The 20,994-nt window shown below is 30.3% G+C and overlaps 1 protein-coding gene, 1 long non-coding RNA gene and 1 pseudogene across 7 annotated transcripts in view; 1 reads left to right on the top strand and 2 right to left on the bottom strand.

Moving 5' to 3' along the window:
• LOC149894193 (mitogen-activated protein kinase kinase kinase 2-like) overlaps positions 1-20,994 on the top strand; it is a 162,605-nt gene that overhangs the window by 29,008 nt on the left and 112,603 nt on the right. The window lies entirely within an intron of this gene.
• On the bottom strand, positions 5,729-8,630 carry LOC149894205 (uncharacterized). 4 transcript variants are annotated; one of them, XR_016449045.1, is made up of 7 exons: positions 8,516-8,630; positions 8,200-8,259; positions 7,908-7,986; positions 7,550-7,657; positions 7,171-7,304; positions 6,490-6,716; positions 5,729-6,340 (listed from the first exon to the last, which is right to left on the bottom strand). It is a non-coding gene; the product is annotated as an uncharacterized LOC149894205 (long non-coding RNA). The 4 variants fall into 4 exon arrangements; XR_016449043.1 differs by having other exon boundaries at positions 7,908-8,259; XR_016449044.1 differs by having other exon boundaries at positions 7,171-7,210; positions 7,908-8,259.
• On the bottom strand, positions 12,700-14,283 carry LOC149894204 (uncharacterized; annotated as a pseudogene).

Raw genomic sequence — 20,994 nt, 5'->3', positions numbered from 1 at the left:
TACTTATGTCTCAAAGGAAACAAAAAAATTGCCATATGATTTCAAAAAAGATGTTAATGATGGTGATGATGATAATGATGACATTGTCAATGATGATGATGATGATGATGATGATGATGATGATGATGATGATGATGATGATGATGATGATGATGATGATATTGTATATGACGATGATGATGATGATGATGATGATGATGATGATGATGATGATGATGATGATGATGATATTGTATATGACGATGATGATGATGATGATGATGATGATGATGATGATGATGATGATATTGTATATGACGATGATGATGATGATGATGATGATGATGATGATGATGATGATGATGATGATGATGATGATGATGATGATGATGATAATGATGATGATGATGATAATGATGATGATGATGATGATGATGTAGATGATAATGATGATAATAACTATTTACAATCACATTCAGAAAATAAATTATAGCTTATTAATTACCTGAATAGCAGACTAATGTTCAAATGACTCATCTTTTTTAACTGATCGTTCAATCGAAATAGAATATTTCCACATATGGGTAGAATGTTATCTTCTTTTCCTGTGTGTAATCTTCAAAATCTTCAACAGGTTCAATACAAGTCTAAGAAGGATTTAGTATTCCATTACAATAGGAAATCAAACTATTAAACAACAAAAAAGCAATAAGTTTCAAAAATGATGGCGAAAATGATGGCGAAAATGATGATGATGATGACGATAATGATGGTGATGATGATGATGAAAATGTTTCTAAAAAATGCAGATACTTCTTAAAATGCATTTACTGAGTATGGTTGAGAAAACTATATTTTAATAGAAATAATTGCAATTAGCAAATGAATAAAGGTTGAATATTTATCACTATTGAAGGTTCTTCTACCTTCTCCTGGCATTTTCTAGAAGTTCTCGCCAAAAAAAGATCTGCTCGAGAGGACTGATCTTCATGCCTCTCGTGCACACAGATTTCTTTACTTGGATGAACACGTGACTAAAAACAAATGTTTGTTTTGATTAAAATAGGCAACCAATACAATAAAGATAAAAAATTGCCATATGATTTCAAAGAAGATGTTAATGATGGTGATGATGATAATGATGACATTGTTGATGATGATGACGATGATGATGATGACGATGATGATAATCATGATCATGATCATGATGATAAAAATGGTACAAGCTATAAAAAAAAGTTGCTTACGTTACATTGTATATTGGGGATATCGACAACACCCATCCTTCTCTTCCTTTTGAAATTGGTTTGAACTTTATCTTTTTGGCTTATTTATATTGAGAATAACATATTTATGGAGAATAAAGTTAAATTTCATATAATTGCATTGAGAATAAAGTTTATATTGATATATAAATTTTATAAATTATATTGTATAAGCATTCAAAAAGTAAAAACTCCATGCATGAGAAACCTAAATTGAAATTATAAATAAATTGAAAAATTTGAAGCATATATGCATATTGTATATTGTATAGTACCTCCTCTTCCTTTCCCATCTGTTTATCCATCGGAAACAACTTGTCATTAATTTGATTAGCTATTATAAATGTTGCATGTTAGTTATGCTAATAGCTGTCAAAATCAACACTCTTAAAACTTTTATGTTTTATCTTTAAACAAACAACTTTAATAGAAGAATATAATTATAAACATTATTCACTTTTATAGAAGAATATAAATTATATACATTATTCACATTTTTGGTAAACAACTGTCTAATGCATAAATAGCTCGTATGCAAATTATATATAGCTAGATTAAACAAAACAAGGACGCAGAAACTTATAATAATACTATACAACAAGCAAAATCACACGTTCTTTACCATTTCTCAATCAAGCTTTGAACTTTTTACTATAAACTTTTACGCTACGTAAGCTATATACTAAGTAGACGTTGTGTATTTTTCCTGCGAACTGAATTAAAATAAATTTAGAAATGACAACCATCTTGAACCCTTTTTATACTTAACACAACGTGTTGGTCCCATGACAACGAACAAGACTCGTTTAGTATTTAGCACTCGTTTAAATGCTTGATCTCGAGTTACACTTTACGTCACGTAATAAGTATTTCATGACGAAACGAACTTTACTTTCAACACATTTTCATTTCAGGCTTTTGAGTGTTATGAAGGTGTTTTTGTTTATGAACTTCGTTTAGCATACGGCATTAACTTAGGAAAGTGACTTTTAGCAGTTGCGATAAGAACGGGTTTGCGAAGCTTTTATGTAAAATAACACCCCACTTGAAATGAGATGAAATAAACGAGTTTGAGCGTCAAGATGGTCCTCATCTCACTTAAAATCAAAATTTACAGAGAGTCGAAACACAAAGGAAAATGTAACACGATTCATGAGATCAAAGAGCTTGGGCATCGATGTTTACGATGAAAAGCGTGTAACATTGATGTTTTAAAAGTTTTGTATTTCCTTACTCACTTTTAAACTTAGGAAAAATTTTAAGTTTAAAAGTGAGTTTTCAATATCCTTTGTTGTATTATCGAGCGGATTAACAGTTAAACGCATTCTTCATCAAACTGTCCGATTTATACTATATATGTCAGTAATAAAATGAATTTGTGTCATCTCATTTCATTTTCTTATTACTCTATATAGTTTATTTATATACTTTTGACTTGTTGATTGTTTGTAAGGAGTGTGTTATTAGTAAAGCTGTTTTGTTGTATAATTGTATGGCTAAGCTTGTTCTAGACGGCATGTCAAGTGTAAGATATCCTCTTAAGGAAGTAGTGCTGTATACGTTACATCCTTGCAAAGAGTTTGCATAGAATGCTCCACCAAGAGGGGAGAATAGCAAGTCACAAGCAAGAGCAGTGTCGTCAGTACCAACAGCATCTGTAACTTCTGAGTAATTTTCAACTCTAATCTCTCCATCTGTAAATATTCGATTAAAAACATTTCCGCTTAGCCCTCCTGTGACTGTACCATTAATAGCTAGCCATAACCTTTTTAGAACTCCAGGACCGTCAGAGTAAGTGAAAACTGCAACTGCATTAAGCAATCCTCCTGCTATAGTTTGCGACTTTAGTCCTAAACTTGAAAAGCTTGAGTTTGGAACTAGTCCTAAAAAGTTAGATGTTTGTGATAATACATCTACATAGCTTTTCGTGACTCCATCCTGTACGTTTGTAGGTTCAGACCACTGATCTCTATAATAACTGGATAGCGCATCTCTAATATCAAAATTGACGCCAAAATCGCCATATTGGAAAGCCCCAGAACAATGAAATCTGATATGTGCGATAAAGCGATAAGCCGAAAAACAGAACTTAAAGCTTACGGGATTAAAATTTTTGGGGCTTTCCAATATGGCGATTTTGGCGTCAAAAAATAAGAAGTTTTGCACGGAGTTGCGCTATCCAGTTATTATAGAGATCAGTGGTTCAGACACATTGATGAGTTTGTGTGAATCTGATCTGATCTTATGATCTGAGGTTATGTTGCTTGTTCCTGAAGATGCACGAGTATCTACATAGTTTTTAGTAGCAACGTCTGTTGATAATGTGGGTTCAGCTAGATTTGTTAGTTTGTGTGACGTCATAATAATGTCTGTGTAAAAGATATTTGAGTATGCTACTTTAGTGTCTACATAGCTTTTTGTTGCAGCATCGCGTAAACTGGTAGGATCAGACATGTTGATCAATTTATGAGAATTTAAATCGATATCTCCACTGATCGTGCTAGATCCACCTGTTTTTATATGCATACTAGAGCTTACATCTACATAGTTTTTTGTAGCAGCATCGTGGAAGCTTCAAAGTTCATTCACATTGACGAGTTTGTGAAAGTTCCACCTAACGAATGCGTATCCACATAGTTTTTTGTAGCGGCGTCATAAGAGTTGACGGGTTCTTCCAAGTTTATTATTTTATTGGAGTTAAAATCCAAGTCTGAAGTAATCGTACTAGATCCATCAGTTCTTATAAAAACGTTGTTTGTAAGGTCTGTTGAAAGAGGATCAAAATATACACTAAATTCGTTTCTGTTGAATTTGCCAATCATTTTTATATACGGTCGATTTTATTTTTACCAAAGAGTGTTGATCACGCTTTGAAAGTCATTTCCTTCATCAAGCTTTTTCAAGACGTAGAGACACAAGTGACCGCAATAAGAAGTGTTACGAAACTAAACTCTTTCGCTGTTGTAGTACACAGTACTTTTTAAATAGTCTACGAGTTCTACAAGTGCAGGCTGAGCATAAGAGTCAAAGCTATATTTTTTATCCCCGTCTTTATACCAACACACCCAATGAAACCCATTTGTGCTAGAGTCTCCTGTATTAACTATCCCGCATTCTTTATTCCTTACCTTTTTTGGTAATTCATCTCTGACAAAAACGCCTTTAAAGTTTTTTATTTTTAGTTTTTTTGTTGCTTCTATCAGTTGAAAGTTTGTTAGAGGCTCGTTCGGTAAGACAATTCCTTCTACATTGATAAAAACGTTTTTTAAAGTTCCTGGAACATTAGCCTTCTTATTGAGTGATTTGAAAGATATGTAAAGAGTATCTTTAAAAGAACCAATATTTAAAACGTCTTATTTTGTAATTCTTAATCGTTTGTCCACAGTAAATTCTATTATTATATAATAGAATTTACTGAAGACGAACAACATAACCTTAACCCTTTAACAATTAACCCTTTACTTTACCTAACTTAATAGTCCCAATACATTAAAGCTAAACCCCAACCTCCTCAACCCTTTCATTTAACACTAGAACCCATACCTCCTAAAACCTCTATAACCCTTCTACCACACTACACGCCTCACGCTAACAGAGAACACACTACATCCTCGAACATCTAACATAAAACAAATACATTTGACAAAAGGACCCCTCTTACATTAACACAAATCCAATGGCAATTTGAAGCAGTGTTCGAAATATCATTAAAGTTTCAAATTCTCATTGGAAGGCAAACCTCTCTTAGTTCAGTGGAAAAACTTAAACAAAATGCAAAAAACCTGGTCCAGAAATACGTGTATGAATCGGATTCTTTTGAACTACAGGTGGAGATTAAAAGTTTTATAATTTAAGTAAATTGCCAATAATGAGCTTCATTTCATTCAATTTTAGGCGGCTGTGGGGGCTATGGATACTAGTTGTTGATTATAAAACTGTTATTCATGTTAAGCATCAGCATTTCGTTTTTCCAATAAAAATAACAAATAATGATAACAAATAAAAAGTACACATTTTTAGATTGTCTTTTGGATGGATTGAATTTTTGTATGGAACTTTTTTCAAGGACAGCAGAGTTTTTGGTGTGGAGAATTTATAAATGAATTGATTTGCTTAGTTTTAAAAAAAAAAATCAATGCAACAAAAAAACACATTTAAAAGCATTTGAAACCTCTTAAAACATTGATACTTATTTTAAAACATTTTAGTAAACTGAAACACATTTTCGAAGGATACTTTAAAACATGTTTTGAAACAACTTTAAATATTTAACTTTAGATGGTGAATTTAGAAAGAGTAAACACTGTTGAGATTTTGCAATTCATACACTCCTACTCATTAAATTGAAATTTTTCTTATAATCTTTTTAATAGTTTCCGTTAAAGAGACAATTTTTGGGAGAAAATTTTTATGATAGTAGACTCCAAAAATACATCAGCCACCAGGGAAACTTTGGATTACTACGGCACTATTTATACCTTTTATATATCTTTTTCAATATTACACAATATTTAAACGTTTAAAAGATTTTTGAGTTTCACAAGTCAACTTTTTCAATTCTTTGATGTTATTAGTATCAAAATATTTTCCATCGTAATTGATAACAAGTCTCTTGAAACTCAAAAGACAAAGCAATTCACAAATGCCATCGATAAAGTCTGTGTCGTCGTGAAGGTGGAGGTATAGTTCTTTAGCGACTCGAATTCACGAGAAGAAACCTTCGAACTCGTTCCTAGATAACAAAATATTTCGGACGTTTATCAACACCACTTCGATCTGATGTCTAGGATTCCATCCTTCAACCTTTAATGAATGATCAATTATGAAGTAGACACCATACGCACCCTTCGAACATAAAATGAGAAGTTCTTTCTGATCCTAAGATAAAACACTTTCGTTAACATTTAATCGAGTCAATTTGCGCCCTGCATCAATTTCTCCATGAAATATTCCTCATGTTAAATTTCATGTGCAGTTTTTCCATCGTCTATATCAATTGTCCATTCTCGTTCATCAATTGATCTTTTTGAAGTACCCTGTTACTGACGTCTGAGCTTCAGAGGAGCATTCCATGAACATCCTTTAATCTTTTTGGTCTGAAGAAAAATAATAATATATTAATAATATAATTTATATATTTGCAACAATATTTACTAATGAAAATCAACCTAAAAATTTTTTAAACACACAACATTGTGTAAAACAGATGTAAAATGGATATTTTTTATACATCAAATGACCAAACCTCTCAGCGCATAACAGAAAACCAAGTGTAACATATCACTCAAAAATCATCTCCTTCGCTCACATTTGGACCTTCTCCCATGTGAATCTCAGTACAGTCAGTGATTAACAGGAAGAGCGCTTTCAACATGACATTGTTACATTGAAGAAACGAAACCAGGGCAACTAGAATCCGTCAATGCCTGCTGACTACTGTTGGACAATGCAACGTGATGCACCAGAAACTCACTAGGTAAGAAAATCAGGAGAAAAGCATTTTAAAGTCTGTTGAAAGTAAAAGCTCATACGGAAAATGAATGTGACTTCATATTGGTACGGCCACAGTCACGTAAAACTCTTCCAGAATCAAAACTTTTAAAAAAACATGCTACGATGTGTAATTGTATAATAGATTAAAAAAACGGCTGAAAGATTATAATGATGCTGATAACGATAATGATGTTGATAATGATGATGATGATAATGATGATGATGAAGAAGAAGAAGAAGGAGAAGATGATGAAGATTACGAAGATGATGATGATGATGATGATGATGATGATGATGATGATGATGATGATGATGATGATGATGATGATGATGATGATGATGATGATGATGATAATGATGTAAATAATAATGATGATAATGATTAATAGCAATCACGATAAAAGTTTTTTAATAACCTGAGCAGTAGACTTACCTCCAGCCCTCTCATGGTCTTTTTTAACTGAAGTTTCAGCCTAAATAAAAAATTACCATGAAAGGGTAAAATGATTCCTTTTTTGATATTTGATAAAGATGTCATTGAGAATCTTCAATAGATTGATCACAGGTCTATGACAGAATGAATTTTTCTATTACAACAGGAAATCAAATTAACAAACAAAAAAAAATGATGACAAAGATGATGATGACAATGATGATGATGTTGATGATAATGATAATGCTTCTAAAAAATGCAGATACTTTTTAAAACACATTAGTTGAGTTAGTTTGAGAAAACTTTATTTTGATAGAAATAATCGCAATGAGCTAAGGAATGAAGGATGAATATTTATCACTATTGAAAGTTCTTCTACCTTCTCCTGGCTTTTTTTAGAGGATCTCGCCAAAAAAAGATCAGCACGAGAGGACTGATCTTCATGCCTCTTGTGCACACAAATTTCTTTGCTTGGATGAACACGTGTCTAAAAATTAATGTTTTTTTTTATCAAAACAGTCAATCAATGCAATAAAGATACAAAAATGCCATATGATTTCAAAGAAGATGTTAATGATGGTGATGATGATAATGATGATATTGTTGATAATGTTGATGATGATGATAATGATGATGATGATGATGATGATGATGATGATGATGATGATGATGATGATGATCATGATGATGATCATGATGATAAAAGTGGTAACAGCAATAAAAAAAAAAATGCTTACAATTATTTCCAGATTGGGGATATTGACAACTCCTGTCCTTCTCTTTCTTTTGAAAATGGTTTGAACTTTATCTTTTTGGCTTATTTATATTTAGAATAAAGTTTTTATGGAGAATAAAGTTAAATTTTATATAATTGTATTGAGAATAATGTTTATATTGATAAATAAGTTATATAAATTATATTGTATAAGTACCAAAAAGTGAAGACTCGGTGCAAGAGAGGCCTAAATTGAAGTTATAAATAACTTCAAAAGTTTGAAGTATATATGCATATTGTGTATTGTATAATACCTTCTCTTCCTTTTCCATCTGTTTATCCATTTGAAAGCAACTTGTCATTAATTTGATTAGCTATTATAAATGCTACATGTTAGTTATGCTAATAGCTGTCAAAAGCAACACTCTTAAAACTTTTATACTTTATAATTGAACAAAGAACTTTTATAGAAGAATATAAATTATATACATTATTCACATTTTTGGTAAACAACTGTCTAATCCATAAATAGCTCGTATGCAAATTATATATAGCTAGATTAAACAAAACAACAAAGACGCAGAAACTTATAATAATACTATACAACAAGCATAACCACATGTTCTTTACCATTTCTCAATCAAGCTATGAACTTTTTACTATAAACTTTTATTCTACGGACGCTATATACTATGTACACGCTATGTACTTTTTACTGTGAACTGAATTAAAATAAATTTAGAAATGACAACCATCTTGAACCCTTTTTATACACAATACCGCGTGTTTGGTCCCATGACAACGAACAAGACTCGTTTAGTATTTAGCACTCGTTTAAATGCTTAATCTCGCGTTATACTTTGTCACGTAATAAGTATTTCATGACGAAACGAACTTTACTTTCAACACATTTTCATTTCAGGCTTTTGAGTGTTATGAAGGTGTTTTTGTTTATGAACTTCGTTTAGCATACGGCATTAACTTAGGAAAGTGACTTTTAGCAGTTGCGATAAGAATGGGTTTGCGAAGCTTGTCCGTTAAATAACACCCCACTTGTAATGATGTAGTGGCCGAAAAGTAAACGAAATAAGTGCAAACAAAACTAAATTAAAAGATATTTTACAGCGCCTTTGTACGTTTTTGTTCGAATATATTTTCATGATTTTTGTTGCTACATTCTTTTGAAAACGAATGTGCAAAAACTTCTTTTGAAATCTTTACTTTTGGAATCTAGATAATTCTTCACCAAGATGCATTAGCAAAATTAGTTGTCATCTATTATTGAAAAACTCCATGTTGGAGACTTTGGACTCCTTATACTTCTTTTTTGATTATTTAATATTGTTTTTTCAAAACGACAATCAAACAACATAAAAACACATGAAATGAGATGAATTAAACGAGTTTGAGCGTCAAGATGGTCCTCATCTCGCTTAAAATCAAAAACTTACAGAGAGTTGAAACCTAAAGGAAAATGTAACATGATTCATGAGATCAAAGAGCTTGGGCATTGACGTTTATGATGATGTGTGTAACATTAATGTTTTAAAAGACTCTTGTATTTCCTTACTCACTTTTAAACTTAAGAAAAATCTTAAGTTTAAAAGTGAGTTTTCAATATCCTTTGTTGCATTATCGAGCGGATTAACAGTTAAACGTATTCTTCATCAAACTGTCCGATTTATACTATATATGTCAGTAATAAAATGAATTTGTGTCATCTCATTTCATTTTCTTATTACTCTATATAGTTTATTTATATACTTTTGACTTGTTGATTGTTTGTAAGGTGTATGAAATTGATATAACTTCTTTTCACATACAATGACATTGATTATGATGTAGTTATCGTGGTTAATCTCTTCGCTTTAGCCTTGCTGTAACAAATAGATTTATCGCGTATAAGTTTTGTAAAAGAAGTGATCTATAATCTGATGTACTGTTTTATAATTTGTTCTTTTGGGCGTTTATATAACTTGTTCTTTTGGGCGTATATATAGAACTTTCCAAAAAAAGCCGTAGTAAAATATTTAGTTCCCTTTTTTTTTTCTTTTTTTTTTTTTGCCAAACATGATAAATCAGTAACCAATCAGTAGCCAAGGAAAGATATTTTTTTACACGATAGAAATACTTTTTCTATAACTAATATGTCAATTAGAATTATCACTTCTTAAAAAACGAATATTGACACTAGGCTAGAAATACATTTAGCAGAAACTAATTCCAATAAGAAATTTCAATTCTTAAAAAACGAATATTGACACTTGGCTAAAACTAAGAGCTTTAAGCCAGAAAACCATAAACACCAACCCTTTAGCAGAAACTTTATCCAACCCGAAATTTAAATTTTAAAAAACAAATATTGCAATGGGGTAGAATTAAGAACTTTAGGCTAGAAATACACTAAGCAATCTCTTAATCCAATTAGAAATGTCAATATTAAAGCGAATATTGAAACTGAATAATGACACTTCGCTAGATCTAAGAAAATAAGGCTAGAACTAAGAGAATTAGGCTAGAAATACACCAATCGTGAACTTAATCCAATTAGAATTGTTAGTTCTCAAAACGGAAATGGTTACTATGCTAGAACATAGAAACAAACATTAGGACTAGGCAAGAAATCGAAGATATTGATCAGAATCACACCGAGCGGAAACGTCAGTTCTTAAAATACGAATATTGACACTAGGCTAGAACTAAGAGATTTATGCTAGAAATAAACCCAGCGGAAACTTAATGCAATTAGAAATGCTGATTTTATAACAAACGAATATTTATACAAGGCTAGAAGTAACAGAATTCGGCTAGAAATACACTGAGCATGAACTTAATCCAATTAGGAATGACTACATTAAAATGAATAGAGACAGGGCTAAAATGCTTAAAAACTAGGCTAAAATTAGACTAAGAAAGTATCTAATCATTTAGGGTAACCATTTATACAAGGCAAGGAGTTGGATTATTAGGCTAGAAATCCACCGGGTAGTAATTCAATCCAAGGTCAAATAGTTATGTTGTTAGAATTTCAATAGTACCATTAAATTATACATATAAAATTGTTGAACCTGGGATAGGAGAAAATAAAGGTATTTAGGGATAACATTTATGACTCAGATGTATTAGGTAATATTATGTAAGGATAGAATATTTATTCTAGTCCAATATGTGCATTTGTAAAATAGTTTTTATTGTCCGTTTTCAAACCTGGGAACATTCAGTGTTTAAATCTATTGGAAGAAGTTCAGAGGGGTGTTTAATATGAAGAAATTTTAAAAAAAATTTTAGTATAAGATGCTTAAAATTTTCTAATAGCAAAGCTGCACGTTTTTATATGAAACTTTTTTTTTTTTTTGGTTCTTCTCGGAATACGACTTAATTCAAATGAGCATTTGCTAAGACAAATAAGAAAGCACTCATCAATGCCGATATGTTTCGAGTGTAAATAATTTTTTAGGATAATATGTTCCAGGTATTTAGAAAGTGTGAAAGGTCTGCAGGCTATGATGTTTCGGAGTTAAAGAAATTATGAGTTACGTGTTTTTGACAACTATTGACCAACTTTTTATCTCTCAAAATTTCCCCGCTTTGTTCTTTGGTATACGGAGTTGGCATTTTGATTTAGGATGAATACATTTTCAAACCGCCGTTAGTTAGTATTACAGATATTAGACTTTCACTAAGTGAACGTAATCTGGAAATGAAACTTTTGAACGGACAATCAATATATATATATTTTTTTTGACTCAAAAGCAACATACTTCACAAAAGCACAGGATAAAAAGTATCCATCAACTAATCAAAAACGCCTAAAAGTTAAATATAGCCTCGGGCAAGCTCGTAAATGCTTCACTTTCAGAAACATACTTCAACTCTTTATAATCTCTTTTTTTTTTCATCGCAAAAACGACAAATTTATAGCAGTGAGAAAATGAAATTTTTTCGCCGTTGGTGATTGATAATGAATGTCAGAAAATAGGATTAGATATAATGGAAATATGCCTCCACATTCAAACCTCTTTGGGATACTCTTTGGGATATTTGGAAAAGTTGAAATCTTTTAAGCTAGAAGTTAAAAAACAGAATGAAATAGGGTACCGTTTTGCTTTCGTCACGCATATTTTAAATAAATTAAAACTAAGGATTATGGGATCGAAATGCGGACAAACAACACTAAAATGTATAACACTGCAACAAGTGCCTTTGTTTTTCACAATGAAAATGATATTCCTGGTGCAAAACTATTCGAAAATCCTTTAAATTTTTAAAATCTTTTCTCGACCTGTTTCCCCTGGCTTAATTTAAAGCTACGAAAGCTCGACTTCAGAGAAAATCAACTAAAATTCGCTTACAAATATGCTTTTAAATGGAAATATAAATATTATTACAACCTTCATTCAAAGTATCAATAGAAGGCCATGAAAAAAAATCTGCTGAATAAATTTTTACATTATGTATATGATATACAACTGACATAGGCCATGCAAGTTTGACAAGTAGTCATTTTCCCTGTTTTCCCCCTGATTTTTTGAGAGAAACTGAATTCCCTGTTTTCCCTGATCTGGCCAACACCATGTATGTATTACTTCTACTTTTTGGTTTATTTAATAACTTAGTAATTAAATTAAAAATTAACTTAAAAATTATTTAACAAATCAAGGAAAATATCCATCAGCTAAACAACGACAACAAAAATCCCCAACTCATTAAAAAACAATTTCAAACTTAATTATATTACTTTCTTTTTAAATGAAAACTATTATAAGTTTAAACAAAGGAACAACAATTACTTAAACAAATACACAAAAAAAAAAGCAAGTTCAAATTATTTAACACTTATTTGAATACAGTTTTCAGGGTTAAAATTTAGTGTTTATTCTTAAAACCTATGGAATAAGATGCATTATTACAAACTTACAAAATAAAAAATAAGTAAAAACATCCAAATGTATTTAATACGAAGATATTCAAATATTGTTGAAAGTTTACCAAGCATGATGCAACAAAGACTAATTGAGATGCTATTGGTGCTAAAGGAAGAGGCATTACTCTATCAAGTAATCTAAACTTTTTCAAACGTTCATTAAATCGTTCAACATGAACTCGTTTTTTCAATAAGAAAGGAATCTTGAAAGTTAATAAGCTCCATAATTCCACACTTTTGAAATAAAGCCACATCACTAATGCTACCCTCGTATAAATCTGATATAAATGATGCAGCACCATTTGGATTAATTGCAATAAGACATTTCATTGTGCAATGGCTTTTATACGCAGAATAAGTATTTCCTTGCTGCGCATAATTCTCTGGCACCTAACACCTAAACTCTATACAATCAATTATGGCATGGATATTCTTGAATGGTCAACAATGTGACAAAGAGTTGTTCTTTTAAGATAACTTCAAAGACTTTGTTTCAAGTCTCACACTCCTAGAGCTTTTACAATATGAAAGTTTATACTTTGCTAGCCCAAGAAAGTCGTACAAAGTAGAAAATTGAAATTCAGTAATACCAATAAAATATTTACAACTTTTTTCTGAAAATAAAATATTTTCCATCAACATTGTATTTGCAACTTAACAATGCAACGAATTAGGTAAAGTCTGATTTAAAAGAGCAGTGTGATTTTCTTGATTTTGATTTAAATTATTGTTTCAATCTTTGCTCCAAGCATATGTTTATCATATACAGTTTGAGTAGATTTATCATATATTGTAGCAGTAAATGATGCAGAAGAATCTACAATAAACTCATGGCTATTCCCAGCAATAACATCATCAATATTGCACTCTGTAACTGTGACAGAGTATGTAGTGTTATAAGAACTAACAGAGGTTAGAAACTGTGTCAATATTGTTGTTATCATTTTTGACAATAAAATCTACACGATGTAAACTTTTCAATTTAGAAACATTATTTCGAATAATCGGTAATTTTCTTTTTCTTTTATTATTTTTCTCCAACTGATCTTTTGAATGACTCACACATATAGGATGTGGATTTTCTTCAGAAGGACCCTTTCCTACAATAAAATGCAAGGAACAAATATAGGTGTCTTTTTTAACTTTATACGTAGGAAAAAAATTACGACCACAAGCATGAAGTCATATCTTGCATTTATCTGTTCTTAAACTTTGCTGCAGTTTTTCACATTTTGTCATCGAATCTTTTATATTTCCAACTTTTGGAAATCTTAAAAAAAATATACCAGGGGGCAAACTTTCAGGGTAGCGAGAATCTGATGTGCATAAAACCCAACAACAGTGTTGCACCCTTAGACAATTTTTCTACTTGCACTGGTAGTAAACTTACTTGCACTTTGTTATGTTTGTCCGCATTTCGATCCCAGTAAGCTTTGCGAAATATTTATTAAATCTATTTTTAGAACCGCAACGGTACCCTATTAGTCGTATTTTTGGAGCAAGGTTCCTTGCTTTCCAAATTTCAAGGTTCCTTGCTTTCGCCACCAATCCCTACTTTAACATAAAGATTTTTCCCTATATAACATAATAATGGTGCTTTTTAGTATGCTTCTTTGGTCTTATAAAATCTTTCGATTATGCGACTTAATGATGGATTTTATGTTTCGCATACAGCTATAACTTACTTTGATCGAATTTCTATTGAAAATTTTGTGCAACCTATGATTTACCGGAAAGTGAAGGTCAACCAATGAGAGTAGACGGTTTCCTTATTTTGTTTACTTTTGAATGGAGGGTTAAACCATATAATGTTTCGCTTACGTTTTGTATTTTTAGTCGTGGCAACTTGATGTTGATAATTAAGTTTACATTTATAGCCTGCTTTATTTAAAGTAGGGATTGCAATCCCGCATTGCGGGATCCCGCAATCCCGCGGGATCCCGCATAAATTTAAGGCATGCGAGATCCCGCAAAAACTACTGCGGGATCCGCGGGATTGGCGGGATTTTGAAACTATTGCTTTTAAACAAAAAAGGTCAATTCTTTTAAACTAAAAAGACAAAAAAAATATCAAATTAAAAGTGTTTAATGTATTTGCGAAACAAATCCATTTAAAAATTTATCTTCAGCTATTAAAATATTTTTCTTAGCTATAAATATAAAAAAATCATTCAAAAATAAATAATTATTTAGCAAAACATTGGTCGAACTCGTTCAAATTTTTTTTTGTTTAATTAATGATTATGTTGAAATTTTCGCTAATGAGTATGTTGAAATTTTTGTTAATGAGTATGCTGAAAACGTGAAATTGAAAACGTGCGTGCATAATTATAAAAAATATACTTTTAAAAACTACTTTTTAAAAAGTCTTTAAAAATTATTTACATTAAGATTTTAATACAACAGTACTAAGCATGTCGCAAATTAAAGCTATATGGAATATTTTAAAAAAAGTGATAAAGAAAATGCGAAGTGCATGCTATGTTCGGCTTTACATTTAATAGTTTTTGCACATCTTCAGATTTACGGTTCTTGTTTTCAAAGAGTGGTTTCCGGCTTCCTACTTCACCTAATACTATAAGATCGATGGTAGTTAAATTCTCAGATTCTGTAAAAGTCAATATAATGAAAAAATTCACATCACTAAAAAAGCAAAATCAAAAGTTTTCAATAACGTTTGACGAATGGACATCACAAAATAGTCAGAGATACTTAAACTTAAATTTACATATGGAGGCGAAACACTTTAATCTTGGATTGATTCGAATCCATGGATCGTGTAATGCAGAATATTGCGTCAAGTTAGTTGCTATCAACAACTATGTTATGCTCATGGAATACAACTTGCAGTTATTGATATCTTATACAAGAAAAACAGCGGAGAAGTCGAAGAATCGTTTACTACATATGAAAATTGTAAAGAAGAAGATGAATATGGTAAAACTGAGGATGATGAAGTTATAATTAAAGAATATGGTTTGACAATGATTTTGACCGACCATCTGCTGATTGGTATTTGGTATTGTATTGAAAAAGCCTTAATTGATATTGGGTCAGAAATTCGTTTCACCCAAGAAGAGTGGTCCCAAATCAATGACTTAATTATTTGCCTAGCACCACTAAAACTTGGTCTCGAACTTTTATGCAGGAGAGAATCGAACCTTGTCACGGCGGAAACAACTTTTCAATTTATGCTATATAAATTGCAAAAGCAATCATCACTTTTGAGCATAGATTTAGCCGCGGCACTTCGTGTGAGGTTTACACAACGTCGTAATAAGAATTTAAATGGACTACTAGTTTACTTACAAAATCCGACGAAGAAAATGAACTCAAAGAAAAAGAAGCTGTAGATTTTATTAACAGTTCCCAAATACTTACTCCTACAATTCTATCGCTGAAAAAAGAATTGGAAAATCAAACACAGAAAGACAAGAAAAGCTGGACAGAAAATGTAAAGGAGAGACCAAATTTAGATTCTTTAGACTTTGATAAATTATTGAAGCCGGAAATGTCTGCCTATAAAAGTAATGGAGTAAGAGGCAAGCTTCAAGATATAGCGCATAGTTACTTGATGACCATACCACCAACAAGCGTAAAGGCCGAGCGAGCTTTTTCAGCAGCTGATTACATATGCAGTCCTTTGAGGAATAGATTAAGTGATGATACCTTAAGTAGGGTCTGTTTCTTAAGAGCGCATTTTTTACAATGATTTTCTCATTTTGATATTAAAAAAAAAAAATAAAGCTAATAGACGTTCTACGTAAAGCTAAAAGATGTCCTATGTACTTTGGCTTGTCTTTTTGTTCATTAAATGTTAAGAATTATATTGATTTACAAATGAATTGTGTTTTTTGGCTTTATTTACCTTATTTTATCAATTTCATAAGTTGAGTATATTTTTTCTGAAATACTTGAAAGAAAAATACAATTGTCATTTTGCCTTTTATAATGTGCATAAGAAACCTACTAATCCCGCGCGGGATCCCGCGGGATCCGCACAAAAATTAAAAAATTCCGCGCGGATCCCGCGGGATTGAAAAGTGTGCGGGATTGCAATCCCTAATTTAAAGCCTCTTTGTAAGGTGGAGTAGCATTTTTAAAAAACTTCTAAAGACGATCTTAATTATGTGAACTCTTATATTACAAGCAGCAGATCTGGCTGCAAGTTAGCAAAAGAAACGCGATTTAACGTTGGTTTTAAAAGAAGTTAACAAAAGTCCATCTCCGCCAGCTAAAATTCAAAAACTTTATTTTCACCAGAAAAAGAAGCGCTATGAAATACAGCCGAAGAAGCTTTAAAATGAATCTTGGATTTCAATTTAAGTTTGGATATTAGAACATGGATGATTTTCCTCTAAGAAAACAGTATGTTTAATATATTGACGTTGACTTTTTGATGGGTTAAATTTACAATACGAGTCTACTCAATAAAGAATTTTTATTGATGCTTCTTTTTAAATCATCATAGTTTTGCTCTTGCACATTAGAAATAAATTGCCAATAATCCATTAGAAAAAAATTGCCAATAAAAATGAAGACAAATCTTTTTTTTGTTTATTTGTTTGTTTTTAACGAAATAAGTATCGCAATTTATAAATTTTTTTTCATATATATGCAATAAAAAATAATTCAAACAAAAATATGCAATAAAAAATAATTCAAACAAAAATATGCAATAAAAAATAATTCAAACAAAAATATAATCAGACGAGGGACTTTGCTAACCCCGGATTTCAAAGGAAATTGTATTGATGGTTAAATTATTATTTTTTCTACTATTATTATCATTATTATTATTATTATTATATTATCATTATTACTATTATTACTTTGCGTCGTTAAGAGCCTAAAAGAGTTTGCCGTACAACCATTATATGTAAAGGTTACCACAATTAAATTCGCACTCAAATCTGTGTTAAAAAACTTTGATCGGGCTAGGAGAGCGTATCAAGTGCTATGAAGTTTCAGTTCTTTCAAGTTTGTGAGCTTTCTGACGAAAAGCCGTACAGTCGGTGTGAGTTATTTCACAAATACAACAATCAAAAATACTTTGATTTCTTGTCAGGATGGAAACTGGAATACTTGGAAGAGAGCAAAAAAGTGTGTTGAAGAACAAATAGAGCTCCATTTGTAGTTGCTGGTTTTTTTAGTAACTTTTTTTGAGATTCGTAAAACATTTCCAACCATAAACAATAAACATTTGTAAAACTGCAATCATTAAAAAACGACCACGCTCAGTGGGCCGGAATGCACTTTTACTGGGCAAAATTAATAACTCATTACATATAGAAAATTTCAAAGCAATTTTTGCTTTATGTTCTGATTTAAAGATTGTATTTCCAATGATAAATCTTTTTTTTTTTTTCTTTTTTTTTTTTTTTGATATCTGGTTGCTATGGATACCTAGGTGCTTAGCAATTAGATATTTTCCTTAGTTACATAGGGAGTAAATAGATATTTTAATAACTTTCAATGTGTTTTATAACCCGCCTACTTTGAATACCATTCAGATGTTTAGCTAATTAATATTTTTGCAAAAGTATAAAACCATAAATGGTGCAAGAAAAGATTGTTGATTTGAAATTACATCAGCATATAACAAAACAATAACATCGTATCAGGTTCTGATAAAATTTGTTTGTAAATGCATTTGCTAATAGCACTATCAAATCGAGCCTTACACGTGGGATTCATTATTACTATTGCTTTGTCTTCTATTATCAAGTCTCTCAGCACAGGTTATTGAACTGCACAGATTTTTGCAAGGAATTAATCATTAACTCTTTCAAAGGAACTGAAGCTGAATAGTTCTCCACTGTTATAATTGCAGAATAATATTTAAACTTTGCATTCCTGATGACATTGTAAGTGGAGTAAATGTTATATCTTCACTTCTTATTAATTTATAGGAAGATTTTGTCAAGCTGGCATCATATAATTAGTTTTATCTGCTGTATATTTACTTGTTTATCTATATCGGAATACTTAAAACCTTCTCGGCAGCAATAACATTAGATTTATCTCTTAATTTCTTACAAGCAGCAAAAAGTAACTCATCGGATAAATGAAATTCGAGCAAGCCGCGCCGCTGTTTCATTAGAAGCATCATCAAATTTAAGAGGTTTTCGACCACATTGACTTGTAATGTGTTCATCATCTGTTTTTCTGATAACGAAGACGAATTCTTCGTTATCAGCTAGTTCACAATCTTCTTTTCAAAACTTTCGACATATAATTATCAGATTTCAATTTTCTTTAATACAGATTAAATTTCAGAACAGCATGCTTAACATCAACTTCATCTAATTTAGGAACTATTAGCTGAATAGATTTGTATATATCTTCAGTAATATTTTGTTTTTATATGCTAAAATAGTTTTTATTGAGAAGTTTATGAATGTCTAGGTTTAAAAAAAGCAGTAAATCGAATAAAAAGCAGTAAATCTTAGAAAATAATTTTTTTTTACAGGTTGATATTATAACATATATGCCGAATGGACTACTGATTCTTGAAAAAAAAACATATATAAAATTGGAATGGGGAATTATGGGAACAAGTAATCAAGGGAAACTCAATTTAAACATCCTATAGCTCAAATACATAGTGTCATCCAGCGATAATTTTCAATTGTTTTTTTGTTTTTTTAATATATGATCGGCAAAGCTTCACTAAGATAACACCCTATGACAAATTCATTTAAAATTATGCTTTATCTTACCTCTGAATACGCTAAAACATCCTTTTAGCAATTTGCTTTTTTGACAACAAAGAAATGAAATATCACACAATGTTGATCTCACTGAATTTATTTATATATAATCATAATTTTTTTTTAATTGCAATATTCAAATTTTATACTGTGATAATTTTATTGCACTGAAATTTAAGAAAAATGTTGGTACTTCCCCGTAGATGCATCATCGCGTGATATTATATGCACGTAGTAGGAAAAATTTTTGACGTCGATAAAATTTTTTTAAAAAAAATTTTTGAAAATTTTAGAACTCGGAATATTGAAAAATAAAATTTTGGCAAATTTTTTAATTACTTCAAACGATGGACATTTCTTTTCTCTCTCTCGAAGAAGAATTGACAGTTCAATTTTTTTGTATCGTAAAATAGTTATTGATTTTTATTAGCGATAATCAGTTTGTGTTTTTGTTTCGAAAATTTTTCGATTGTTTTCAAATAAAGTTTTTTCAAGCCCAAACATTTATGTTGACTGATTTCAATATTGATATGAAGTTGATGAGTTTATGCTTGCCATTTCCGATTAAAATAACCCCATTGCTTAAGATAATTGTAAAAAATTAGGGTAATTGGGGTGAAACCAACCCCGCCTCTATTTACTATAAAATAAGAGCAATAACAAAATATTAAAATATTAAATCCCATTAAATATAAATATAATTTAACAGATAATTAAGGTTCCCATTAAAAAAGGAATATTTTGATTTGTTTGTATCAGAAGTTATAAAAATCTAAGTGAATTTCATTGAGATTTTTTCACAATAATCAGTTTAATGACCATTCAGTGAATTTAATTATTAAACTTATCTTAATATAAATTTGAAAGTATAGTTATTTTAGAAATAACTAAATTAATTTTGTTTTATAAAATCCAAAGTTTGTCACCTAAGTATGTTAAATTATGATATCCTAATGAAGCAGTAGGTATTAAGGATATTTCCTGAACAACTACTGCATTATTAGGATTTCATTAGGATTAGAGACAAAGGGTTTCTATTTTTGTTATAAAAAACAATTGCTTTGGACTTTTAGTAAAAACGGATTAAAGCTTCATTCTAATTAATTCAAAAAAACTATTATGAAAATTTTGAAAGAATTTAAATAATTTTATGTATTATTTAATGCGCATAAAACTTTATGTATTATTTTTGAATAAAATCTTTTTTCTTTTCAAGGTTGTACATTTTTAATGGTGATGGTATTTTTTGTTAAAAAAACAGTTTATTTTATTTATTAAATTTTAAAGAAATTTTATTTCTTTAAAATTTAATAAATTAAATAAATATTATTATTATTATAAATTAATTAAATGAATTTCTAATAGGTCCATTTACAGAAACATTATTTTTTGTTAAAAAAACAGTTTATTTAATTTATTAAATTTTAAAGAAATGAAATTTCTTTTGTTAAATTTTATTAAACTTATTAAAT

Source organism: Hydra viridissima, unplaced genomic scaffold (assembly GCF_058129835.1).
Source record: "Hydra viridissima isolate aposymbiotic clone 2 unplaced genomic scaffold, HvirCarnegie_v1 scaffold_1, whole genome shotgun sequence".
Taxonomy (NCBI): domain Eukaryota; kingdom Metazoa; phylum Cnidaria; class Hydrozoa; order Anthoathecata; family Hydridae; genus Hydra; species Hydra viridissima.
Note: the sequence above shows the minus strand (reverse complement) of the source record. Positions and strands in the feature narration are given on the sequence as shown.